This window comes from Empidonax traillii, unplaced genomic scaffold, assembly GCF_003031625.1.
Source record: "Empidonax traillii isolate 1590-97213 ecotype Southwest subspecies unplaced genomic scaffold, ASM303162v1 scaffold22:size5013007, whole genome shotgun sequence".
Lineage (NCBI taxonomy): Eukaryota > Metazoa > Chordata > Aves > Passeriformes > Tyrannidae > Empidonax > Empidonax traillii.
The window spans coordinates 2,041,735-2,054,131 of NW_020955215.1; the positions used below are offsets into that span (position 1 = coordinate 2,041,735).

The 12,397-nt window shown below is 45.5% G+C and overlaps 1 protein-coding gene across 3 annotated transcripts in view; it reads left to right on the top strand.

Annotated features, from left to right (window-relative positions):
• Positions 1-12,397, top strand: part of HTR4 (5-hydroxytryptamine receptor 4) — an 87,016-nt gene that overhangs the window by 27,437 nt on the left and 47,182 nt on the right. The window lies entirely within an intron of this gene.

Genomic DNA, 12,397 nt, shown 5'->3' on the forward strand with positions numbered 1-12,397 from the left:
GTGAGTTGGTGCTTCTGAGTGTGGTCAGAGCTGTCCTGAGTACTTCACGCTGTATGAAGGGTTCTTGCTTCCACAGATGTTTGGGAGAGGTTATGCTCTTGAGAAACAAGCTTTTGAAAAAAAATCATAAGCATGTTCAGTGCAGGTAAATAGCTTTTATGAAACCCTTTTTTATTGTAGCTGCTGGTGAGGGTAGAATCCCTTTGCTGTATCAACTGTGGAGAAACAATGTATTATTTGATTTTGTCACAGCAGGAATTGCTTTTTACTTTTAAGCTGAGCCCCTAAACCAGCTGAATTTTAGATTGATGTTAATTGCTTCCAAACTTGGCTTTATCAGCTTTAGTTTTCTCAGTTTGTTGCTGGAGGTATTTTTGTGGCTTGGAAAACTCTGAAAAGTGCAGAGCCTTCCAGCAGTACTGTGTGGGGCTCATTAATCTTACCTTGACTTTGAGAAATGAGAAGCAAGGTGAGGGAACAAGGAATCAAATTGGTTGAATTAGTTGTGTTTGTTTTGAAGAAAAGAAAAGATCCCGTTTTTTACCCAGCCATTGTTCTCAGAGCCCTTGTACAGAGGCACAGTGAACATTAGTTCTGACCTTCTTGATCATATGCTCTCCCGAGTCAAATTGCATGTTTGAGTCAGTGCCAGATCTGGAACCTTGCTGTGTTGGTCCAAGAGGCTCCTTTTCCCTGTGGATTGCAAGAAGTGGAGCTGTTGGTGGCTGTCTCTAAGATGGATTTATTACCTGTAGGTGGTACAGTGGCAGGAGGGCTGATGGCAGAAAGGGGCAGAGAAGGTCTTAGGTCTCCTCTCTCTATCCAAAGCTGGGGAGAAACAGGAACAACAGTCATAGTGGGAGAGAGAGGGAAGCAAAGACTCATCCCTGGAGCCCCACGGACATTCTAGGAGAGGAGTCTGTGTGTGCCCTCAGTCTCCCCTTGCTTGGGATGCTGACAGCCAGTCATGAGCCCAGCACTGGTCTGGGAAGCAGGACAGGCAGAAAACTGGGCTAAAAGAAGATGTGACTGTTTGGACAAGGAAGAAGCTGTGCTGAGTGGTCGCAACAAAATAATTACCATATTTAATTACCCAAAGCATGGAAAAGGGAAGGGGATTAGGAAAAAACTTTGTGTGCTCTGAGTGCCCTGTCAGTGAGGATTCATGGAAAGCAAACAGCTTAAGATTCCCCCAGCAGTTTGCAATAGAAGTGTTTATTCTTAGATGTACACAAGCTCTTTTCAAAACCTCTCCAGCTTCTACACTTTGAATCGTTAAATCATTGTTTATCTCAAGTTCTTTAATCACATTTCTGTTTAGGTGAGAAATAGCAGGCTATCAAATGTCATTTAGCAGGCAAGAATAAGCCCAGAGCTCTCTTTCTAGTCCCCTTTCCAAGGGAAGATCAACTCTAATCCTCCTGTAATACCCGCAGCATCCATCCAGAAAGGGATTTGCTCTTGCGTTTCTGCCAAGACAAATGTGCTGATTGAGAAGATTTTTGAGCCCTGTCTCCTCCACCTGGTCCCCCCAGCAGGGACAGTGCAGTGATCAGAGGAGCACGTAGGTGAGAGCTGAGTGCTTTCATCCCTTGGTGTACAAGTGATACAAAATCCTGATTCACTTACTGAGCTGATGAGGTTCAGTGCACCTGCTCCTGAGGATAATGGCAGGCAGTGTCAGAAAAGAGCAAAGTAAAATGCTACAGATCCCTTATGAGGCAAGTTTTAATAGTTCTGATTTACATCAGCCGTAGATATGACCATGTATAAGCTGAATGAAATAGGGCCCGGTCCTCACAGCAAGGAGGACATTGAGGGGCTGGAGAGTGTCCAGGGAGGGGAAAGGAGCTGTGAAGAGTCTGGAGAGCCATTCCTATCAGGAGCAGCTGGGGGAGCTGGGGAGGCTCAGCCTGGAGAAAAGGAGGTTCAGGGGGGACCTTCTCACTCCCTGACAGAAGGGTGGAGCCAGGCAGGGGTTGAGCTCTGCTCCCAGGGAACAAGAGACAGGACAAGTGGAAATGGCCTCAAGCTGTGCCAGGGGAGGTTCAGGTTGGACATCAGGAGGAATTTCTTCCTTGAAAGGGTTTTCAGGCATTGGAAGGGGCTGCCCAGGGAGGTGGTGGAGTCACCATCCCTGGAGGTGTTTAAGTGATAACTGGATGTGGCACTCAGTGCTCTGGTCTGGTTGACAAGGTGAACATCAGTCACAGGTTGGACCTGATGATCTTGGAGGTCTTTTCCAAGCTGGTATCACAGGTCTTTTCCAACCTGTGATACGTTATAAGGAACCGGCTGGGTTTGCCAGGTTTATCCTCTCTGTGCCTGGGGGTGCTGGGATGGTCAGGTACAGCAGGGACACTTTGGAAGGAATCCACAAGCTGGGAGCACTAAAACACACGGGGCATTTCTGAATCTGGAGCCGCAGACTTTACAGAGCATTGCCCACCTGCCAACTCTGGGTGCAAGGAGAGGGGCAGAGCAGGGGGACACAAGGAAGCAAGGCACAGTAAAGAGCCTCACTTTCACATTTTTGGGCTACCAGCCAAAAATCCTCAGCGGCCAGAAAATCCTGGGAAAAGAAGTTCTCTTTGCTATAGCCCAGGCCCTGCTCCGCCAGAGCAGAAACTGTTATCAACCTGGGTTCATATTGTTCAACTTTTTCTCAGTTTCTAGGGAAACACTTTAAAGCACTATATTTATCGGAACGTCTTTCCAAACACCTCCGCCAACACTTAATTAATGGAATTTTTAAGCCTGGCTCCAGCTCCTGCAAATTAATAGTTTGCTTCCTTACGGCAACTGTGGAGCAAGTGAGACACGGATACTCTCGTAAATAAGTTGGAGGGTGCAGAGGCAGAGGGGCAGCTCCTATTTGTCTCAGCGTGTGCTCAGCCCCCTGGGGAGGTGAGGCCATCACACACTTCTGTGATGTCTCATCTGCTTTTATTACTGTGCCCTGAGGGATCTGTGCAGATGAAAATGTCCTGGATAAAAAACTGGGCCATAAAAATGAACTTTTTGGTGTCTTTCATCGCATCTTTAGCGTCAGTGTCTCTGCACAGAGTGGCAGCTAGTGAAGAACTGGAAAAGGCTGTGGAAGGGTGTGAAAACCATCCAAAAGACTGGGATATCCTGGAGCAGACGTGGCTCTAGTGCTTGGCAAAAAAAAAGGCAGCTGCCCTAGAAAGCAGCAGGTTGCCCAGAGCAGGAAAACAGGCTGGACCTTATTGCCAGCTTTTTCCATGCCAGCTGCCTGAAAGGGCAAAGCTGGCACCTGCCAGTCCAGGACACCCTCCTGGACTTCTGAGGGCATTAAGCAAGTAAAATTCAGTTTGTCTCCATGTTTGGGAACTCTCGAAGCAGCAGTGCTCAGAGATGGTGAGTAAGGAAGCTGGGAAGGGGGTATTAGGGTCTCTTGAGAGACAGGACTGCAGCAAAACTGGAGCTGTTCAGGAGATGCTGGACCAGGTGAGATGTTTGGGGGTTCATAGGGCACCGTGGGTCACATTGACAGAGCTGGGGTTCCTCCAAGAACAGACATGACCTCTAGGTCATTTGACTCCTCTGTGGGGAAGAACTTTTCTCCCTTTGCATTGCTCTCTTCACCAGGAATGACTGTTTCTAGGAATCTTTGTCAAGGGTTTCTACAGATGAACACAGCAAGACATTCCTCCTGGAAGCTCTTGCCACAAGCTAAACACAATGAACAAACACTTTCAGAACTTCTTAGGCTGCCCTGAGAGAAATGTGCTGGTAGTGACTCCTGGGTGGGATCTGGGTTCCATCTGGGCTGAGTGTCTGCACTTAACATCCTCAAAGCAGTCCTTTGTCCTGCTGCTTCCCCAGGTTGACCTCCTCTCTTGTTTATTTGAAGTGAGAAATGTGATGAGGCTTTTGTGGAGAGTACTCAGAACATGCACTTAGCTGGAGATGTGAAAGGAGGTTTAAATAAAACAAGAAATTTAAGTGCTCTGTTCTTGAATCAAGGACTTTCCATGTCCTTGCTTGGAAAGGACACCTATCTGGAGCCTAAATACACGAGCGAGGGTCATACAAAATGAGCTGGTGAACACGTTCTCAGGGGCTGGAAGGTTTCTGGCTGCCACCTCTGGAATAAGCGTTGAAAACTTTGGTCTTTATGGCAGAGCTCAAATTGAAGTAGCAGAGTTGGAAATATATAACATCTCAAAGGTAACTTCTGTCCCGCCTGACTGATGTGTTTTGGGTCAAGGTGTAGTGTTGGGCAGTTCAGAAACTGTTGCACTGGAGAAGTGGTCGAGGAGACTCATCATTCCCTGGGGACATGAGGCTGCCACTCAGTCAAATATTCAAGGGACCCACACTGTGGATGCTGATCCCGTGAACCCCACCACGAACCCCCAGAACTCCTTGGCACGTACAGTTCTGTGTTGCCTTCAAAAAAGGAGTGAAAGTACCTCCTGCCACCATCTGATAATGAATGAGCTGGGAACTGGTTTCGTGTGGGGTGTCTCAAATAAAATGCGTTCCAAAAATCAATGTATTAATTTGGCAATGTCTGTGCCAAGTCTTCCATTAGCAAGGGTAACAGCAAGAAACTCTCTCATTCCTCTAGAGCCTTGAAACTGGGAAACTGTCCAGGAAATATTAGAAGTTAGACAGCCAATAGCTGTATTTGTCTTTTATTGCCCAAGGTGTAAACAAGCAGTGGGAAAAGTGCACAGCCTGGATATTTTAATACACAGCCTGATGCCAGGACTCTTCAATTGGTCCCAACTAAATGCCTCTCATTTAACAGTATTTCCCTAACTACAAATATTGCTTGAAAAAGCAGAGCAGGACCTTCCTGCTTTCAGATTTGAAAATCTTTCAACTTGCTTGGCTTTTGGCAAAGATGGGACCAAAGGGTTTCCCTGGTTGGAAAATGAGAACTCAGTACAAGAATGCTGATGAAGAATTGCTGTGATGGTGTTTTGTAATGTGTTTTCTTTAGGGAAACAAATCTGTGGACATGGGGTGGACTTTTTGGGGGTTTTATTACAGGAAAAGTTATAATAAGACAGGACAACAAACGCTTTTAGCCCTGGAGCAGCAACTCCCTTAAAGATTTGTGAGCTTTGAGATCAGTCTCAGTGCACCCCGGTTTTGCTACTGGTTTTTGCAGGAGGCATCACACAGGTCTCTGTGAGAAAATCTGGGCACTTGGAGTATGTTTAACATGAGTCTAAACCTTGATTTTTTCACATTTTTTTGCTTCAAGTTATCTCCTGTTTCTAAACTATTGAGGTAAAGCTTGAGACTGTCGTGTGTGTGTGTAACAGTGATGTTTCTTATGCCTCTGAGAAATAAAATTCTTTTATACAGTAACCAAATTACAAATATTCTTGTTCAAAAGTACATTCTAACCCCTGCCTTCAGCATCTATAGAATATGGAAGGGAGATGAATGACAATTAATGAGAATACTGCTGGGAAATAAGGTGTTTCATTACATCAGCTCTTCTGAGTGTTTCTGTGCAGTGTTTGTCATTGAACATGGAGCCTTCTGAATGACATGAGATAGGCAAGAGCCACTTAGAAAATAGAAGATAATCACATTATAATTGTGGAATATACTCCAAAAGTCAGGATTGTTTTTGTGCTTGTTTTATCATCCTTTGTTCGTCACTAAACTGACAGGTAGTTTGGTAGATGCAGTGGGTTTACTTCTGAGGAGCAATTCTAATTAGGAACTGATCAAGACATTTCTGATTAAAGGCATGTTTGATCTTTGGTTTTATTTTGCATTTACAAAGGAGAAATTATTGTTACAACATCACTGCTGCACTTTGTAGTGTGTCTAAATACCCAGCTATGCTTAAGTCAGAGATTCGGGTTTTTCATCACTGCAGAATATTTGAAAACTCCATTAAAATACTCTGGCCCTGCAGGGAATCACAGAATCCAGGAATGGTTGGGTTTGAAGGGACCTGAAAGATCATCTTGTGTCACCCCATGCCATGAGCAGGAACACCTTCCACTAGCCCAGGTTGCTCAGAGCCCCATCCAGCCTGGCCTTGAACACTTCCAGGGATGGGGCAGCCACAGCTTCTCTGGGCAACCTGTGCCAGGGCCTCACCACCCTCACAGGGAGGAGTTTATTCCCAATCTTCCATCCTAACCCTGCCCTCTGTCAATGTGAAGCCATTCCCCCTTGTCCTGTCACTCCAGGCCCTTGCAAATAGCCTCTCTCCACCTTTCTTGTCAGTTCTTTTCAGGCACTGGAAGGCCACAATTAGTCACCCCAAAGCTTCTCTTCTCCAGGATGAACAATCCCAATTCTCTCAGTCTCTCCTCCCAGCAGAGCTGCTCCATCCCTCTGTCATCTTGGTGGCCTCCTCTGGGCTCACTCCAACGGGTCGATGTCCTTCCTGTCTTGCATATCTGAAAAGTATTGTTATGTTTATGTGAAAACAAAAGGGAAATATTCAGCACATGAAGGGGACAGTTAGAATAAAATGTGAAGACTTGAAAGTACATTATAAGGAACAAAGCATGGTGCCCTTCATCCATGTAAATACTATGCTCTTAATCTAATGCTAATTTCAGAAGTTAATTTTAGCTTATATTTAAGGTGACAGTCTAATGGGTTTTGAGGATTGTACTTACATACATCAGCCCCGCAGCGATATCTGTTCACATGTGGGTGTAAATTATGTAACACTTGATCTGCTGCCTGGGAAAGAGCAGAGCCAGGGTTTTATCCTTCCCAGAAGGAGAAGTAGAGACAGACATGTCTGCTGAGCTGTCTCACTTCCCTGCGAGGGAAGAGTCCCAAAGGCCTAGGCAGTGCCCAGAGGCTCACCAGGGCTGGGTTTATTTCCTACCTCGTGTCCCATTAACTGTGCAAACTGCTCTCTCGCTCTCTCTGCCTCGACCCTTCACCTGTATGAAAATCGTGATAAAGCATCACATCGTCCACGATCAGTTTTCAGCCCCACATCCAGCTTCCATCCAGCAAAGGCAAGAACTGCTGCTGCTGTCAGCTAAGGAGAGTGCATGAGCCAGCTGAAAGCTCATTTATTTCTGTGTTTGTTACTTGGACCCTCGTGCCCCGTGTGTCAGCCTGTGTGTCTCTGGGCTCTGCTCTGCCCTGCTGCGGTCTCAGAGTCCTGGGGGGCAGTTTTTGGCGCCACAATATAAAAAAATACCTAAAGCAGTTAGAGAGTGTCCAAAGGAGGGAGAGGAAGGTGATGAAAAGGGTCAGGAGGGGAAGCCATAGGATGAGTGGCTGAGGGCACTTGGCTTGTTCAGCTGAAGAGGAGACTGAGGTCAAACCTCACGGGGGGTCTGCAGCTTCCTCACGAGGGGCAGTGGAGGGGCAGCTCTGCTCTGTGTGACCAGTGATAGGACCTGAGGGAACAGCTGGAGCTGTGTCAGGGGAGGTTGAGATTGGATATTAGGAAAAGGTTCATCCCCCAGAGGGTGGCTGGGCACTGAACAGGCTCCCCAGGGCAGTGGTCACAGCCCCAAGGCTGACAGAGCTCTAGGAGTGTTTGGACAACGCTCTCAGGCTCCTGGTGGGATTGCTGAGGTGTCCTGTGCAGGGCCAGGAGTTGGACTCGATGATCCTTGTGGGTCCCTTCCCCTCAGGATATTCCCTGATTCAGTCTCAGAGCCTGAGGTACGTGCAGAGATGGAGCCCATCACTCTGGTCCCCGTGGCCCTGAGGTCCCATAGTTTCTGGCAGCTCCAGCACAGACCTGCTCCCAAATAGGAGAGCTCCAAGCATGTACTGATTGACTGTGCAGCCCCCACACAGCAATTTTTAAAACATTTAAATAGCCTGTCTTCTTTGCTTCATCTTGACAATTGGTTTTAATCAGTATTATCAGCTGCTTAAAACACTTAATTCTCTCAAACACTGTAACATTCAACCTCCAGCAGATACATGGAGTGGAGGTGCAGGATTGGGGATATTATAAGGAGTTTTGTTTCAAACCAACATAAAAGGAGAAAAAAAAAAATCATCCCTTCCCTCCCACCCCACCACCACAATTTATTTGGTTTAAAAAAAAAAAAAGCGCACACTCAAATAAACTAATCATATGACCGAGTTATTTTGATACGTGGAATGCTGTTTATTTCTGGCTTGTCAATACTTTAATTAATTTCAATCTGTTTCTAAAACAGAAGTGAAGTGCATAATTGACTTGAATCTGTTAGGAGTTGTCCTGCCATCTGCAGCGAAGCGGCACAGGCAGTGTAGCATTTAAAGGCATTAGAGGAAATTATATGCTTCTGGATTAATGCTGACTTCTGATTAATATTTTTAGGTGGCAGTAGAAAAGAATATGGTAACAGCTGGAAAACCATAGATCAAATAATATCTTTCCTATTGTCATGTTTCTGTACTGAGACGCACATTGTCAGGTTTACTCATGAAATAGCTTGTCTTGATTTTTAAGTGTTTAAGACTCAGCCTCTGATTTTCTGCCTAGGAACAATCAGTGGAGTAGAAAAGAGGAGAGGCAAATGACAGCTTATTTATAGTTGAAGACCTCCATGAAATATCAAGTCAGCTTGAGTTACAGAGGGAAATGCCATGGCTTGGTTGAAAACAAAGTGAACCAACATCTTCCATGTATTCCCTGTACGCTGAGGGCACTGTTAAATCAAGAAGACAGCTCTTTCCTAGGCTACCCCTGCTCTAAGCTTTTAATCTTCTGTAGTGAGAACTGTGCACATCCCTTGTTAGGAAGTGCTCTCTACAGTCCCTGGCTCCCTCCAGGAGATGCTCCAGGTTACCTGTGCAGGCAGAGTCATTGCCCTCTGGTTCGGAAAAGGGCAATCCAGCCACCCTTTTATCAGTTGTGCTCCTCTGCCCCCCAAAGCAGACTGTTATTTATCCAACCCTGACTCTCTCTCTCATCTCTCACTCCTGCAGGAGTATCTGTGCAGTGCCCAAGGTGCTCCCAGCACTGAGCTGGTTATCAGTGCTTTTTCCTGCTGCTGTGGTGGGGAGATCAGGGTGTGATGTGGGATGGAAACCAGAGCAATGTACGTGCTCTGACCAACATGACTGATCTATGCTGTTTAATTGCTTCACAAAATATGCAAAAGCACTTGAGTTCATTTAGGAAAGTTGGAGTGTTTACAGGAAAGTGGAAATTGAGCTTGAAAAAATAATTATCCTTTTTTTGCCTTCACTTTAATGGCTATGCAGAAGAGCCTTTTAAATATGTCCATATGTGGGTTTTAACCATTAATTCCACATCAGTATTTCACCTTTTTCCTTAAGTGATTTCTATATTCCTACTAACCAACAATCATTTTGCCTGAATTTCATTTCCTTGTAATAGCAAACCCATCAATCTCTGCTTTATTAAACAGGGAAGTAAGCTTGGAAGCCAGAGCACTCAGATTTGATAAAAGATGTTATGCAAACCATTGATTTTAATTTACAGCAATATCCACTTCTTCCATTATTAACAACTTTGAATTACTAAGACTGAATAATTAACAAGTATTTCTACTTGATGATAGATTATCCAAAAGGCAGATGTACAGCCACGCAGCCCAGATGAACATCCCTCTTGCACCCCCAGCGATGCATATGCCTATTTGATGTTCCCCAGGGGAGCAATGCAACATGGCATGAGAGAAATACTCTCTCTGTTTCTGAAACTATTATCAGAACAAACGTTCCACTGGTAAGAGTGCCAGTATGTGTTCCTGATCTGCTGGGCTCTGCTCAGAGCCCTGGGCTGTGGTCAGTCAAGGCAAGTGAAGCCACCAGGATGCCACCGCCCTCAGGGCTTAAAACATTTCCCTGTTCTTGCCTGAAGTCAAAGAACCCATCAGTCTTCAGGCAGGGCAACATCTGGTGAGATGTGGCTTAGGGCTAGGCATTTGCAGAGATTGTTTTGATGAGTAAAAACTCAAAATCTGTGCACCAAAGAAGACCCAAGGGGGGGTAATTCTCTTCGGTGTCTGTTCATGTGCACAGCTCTTGGCAGCTGATGAGGCTGGAAGGGAGGGAGGGAGGTCTCTGTACAGGGCAATAGGCTTTTCCCCTGGGGAGGATGTCCCCTTCCAGGGCTCTGCATGCTGGAGTGAGAAACCCCATCCACAGCTGATGGCCAGCTCACCCCCAGCGTGGCTCGGGGATGGGGGAGCTGTCCCTCCCCTCTGTACACGCTGCAGATACAGACACAAGGTGCTCAAATAACACAGCCATGAGAATTGTTTCGGAACAGCAGAAGGACGGGCAAAGCTAGATAAGGCAAAATATAAATCTAACTCAGCCTGGCTCTGTATAAACTAAACCCTCATCATCCTCTTTGCTGCTGTGCCAGCAAGTACGTGCTGCCACGCTCACCTGGGAGGAAGAGGAACATCTTTTGTGGGTGCTATTCAGCGTGGTTTGACATTTTGTTTCACAAATGCAGCCAGACAGCAGCGTCAGCCTATTGTGAAGGTTATTTGGGCAGGTACAATCGCAGCTCTCAGTGAAGGTGCCTTTGATCCCACCACCCCATTGTTCCTCAGGCTTTTCATCCCACCTGGTACCCAGCTAGAGGGGCTGTGGCTGAGACCTGACTTTGAAATTGTTTCTTTTCCATTTCCCTTCAATTTTCACGGTGTCTTTTTTTGCTGATGAACATCATTAGTGAAGGCACTGGCATTCAACTATGCCAAAAATACTGATGCTTGGCCAGTGTCTGACCCTCCCCAGCAGTGCAGCAGCCCCTTGCAGAGGAGAGCACACAGTGGGCCCGAGTGGTCTGTGCATCCTGCTGTGCATGGTGCCCACCAGCTGCTCATCCTTTTCCAAAGGAGTTTGCTGCAGTGCAGGTTCATGTGTCAGCAGCTCCCATCTTCCTCCCTCCCCAAAGCTCCAGTGCAGGATTGAGGAAAATGAGGTCTTTCAGATCAGATGTATATGGAGATGGACGGGGGAGAGAAAGAGTGGTTTTTAATGAGGGGAATGAGTGACATCCTGTTCCAGGAGCAGCCATGTGGCCAGTGGCCAATTCTATTGGGTGAAAACCTTGTAGTGAGGCGGAATACATCCAACTATGTCCACTCTATGTGACATTTATTAATCTCTTAGTTTTAACACAGGAGATTATCTGGAATTAAAAGGTGCCTGTTCTCTCACAGGTGAGAAAGCCTGACAGAGTTAAAAGTGCTTGGACAATGCTGTCAGGTACGTGGTGGAATTCTTGGGGCTGTTCTGTGCAGGGACAGGAATTGGACTTCCATGATCCATGTGTGTCCTTTCCAACTCAGGATATTCTATGATTCTCTTTCTTATTATACCCCTATAATTGCTCACGGTTTGGAGCCTGCACATATCTGCATAGTGCTGGGTTTTTCTGTGAAACTGGTGTGAATGAAGGGCCTCTCCTTTCCTCTTCTTTTTTTTTTGCTCATAAACATCCTCACCTGCCCGGATGAACCTATAGCCAGTGATGTGCTGCCTTGTAAAACATCAAAAAATAAGGAATTCCTACATTATTGTTCATATTCCATATGAAGAATCCAATGTCAGCAGGCTGCAGTCTGCCCCACTGGGGCAACTGGCAGTGGGAGGAAAAGTCAAACTCTGAGTGGCTTTTAGGGACAAAAATGGGGATTGTGATTAAATGGGTGTTCTGCAATGCAGGCTCAGGGTAAAGTCATTCTCTAGAACCTTCTCAACATGGCACAGGCAGGACTTCAGCAGCCTCCAATAATTTATAGCTTTGCCCAGATCAGGAGCATTCAGTGAGATAAAGTGTAAAAACCTGGAATGTTATTTACTAAATAAAAAGTGACCCCAGAGGCAGTCAAGGTAAAACAGAATAACAGTTCAATTTTTCAATTACCTGAACAATCTCTCAACATTAATCCTGGGTGTCGAATATCAGCTCCGTACACTGAGAAGAAATTTCCCTGCTGAGTTAGTGTCAAGTGCTGCTCTTAATGCCAGTTTATTTCCAGCCACACTTGATAAGACGAACAAACACCCCTTCTCACCTGGGTAATGTAATGGGGAAACTTACACAAGCAGGTGAAGGTCTAGGATACATTTTATTCTGAATACATCATTACAAATTGTTTTAAGGGAAAAGTGGCTCAAACTTTTGTAATAAAACCAGTTTTATGAGGAATTGGACATCTTTTATTGCATGCTGTGTATTAGCTTCCTGCTTTACAGGCTCTGAAAAAAACTCCACCAATAATTTCTTTGAAACATTTAGCAAACTGTTTCTAGAAATGCAGACTTAAAATACGTGTTTTCATGTTATCCTTCTTTTTTCTTTTCTTCATTAACGGAAAGAAATTTTTGATTTCAAGGTAGGGGGAAATTGGGCATACACTGGTAAAACATTTTATTTCCTTTTCCTAATCCTGGAAAAAGAGAAAAAAAAGATGCCAGGCTTCCTCTT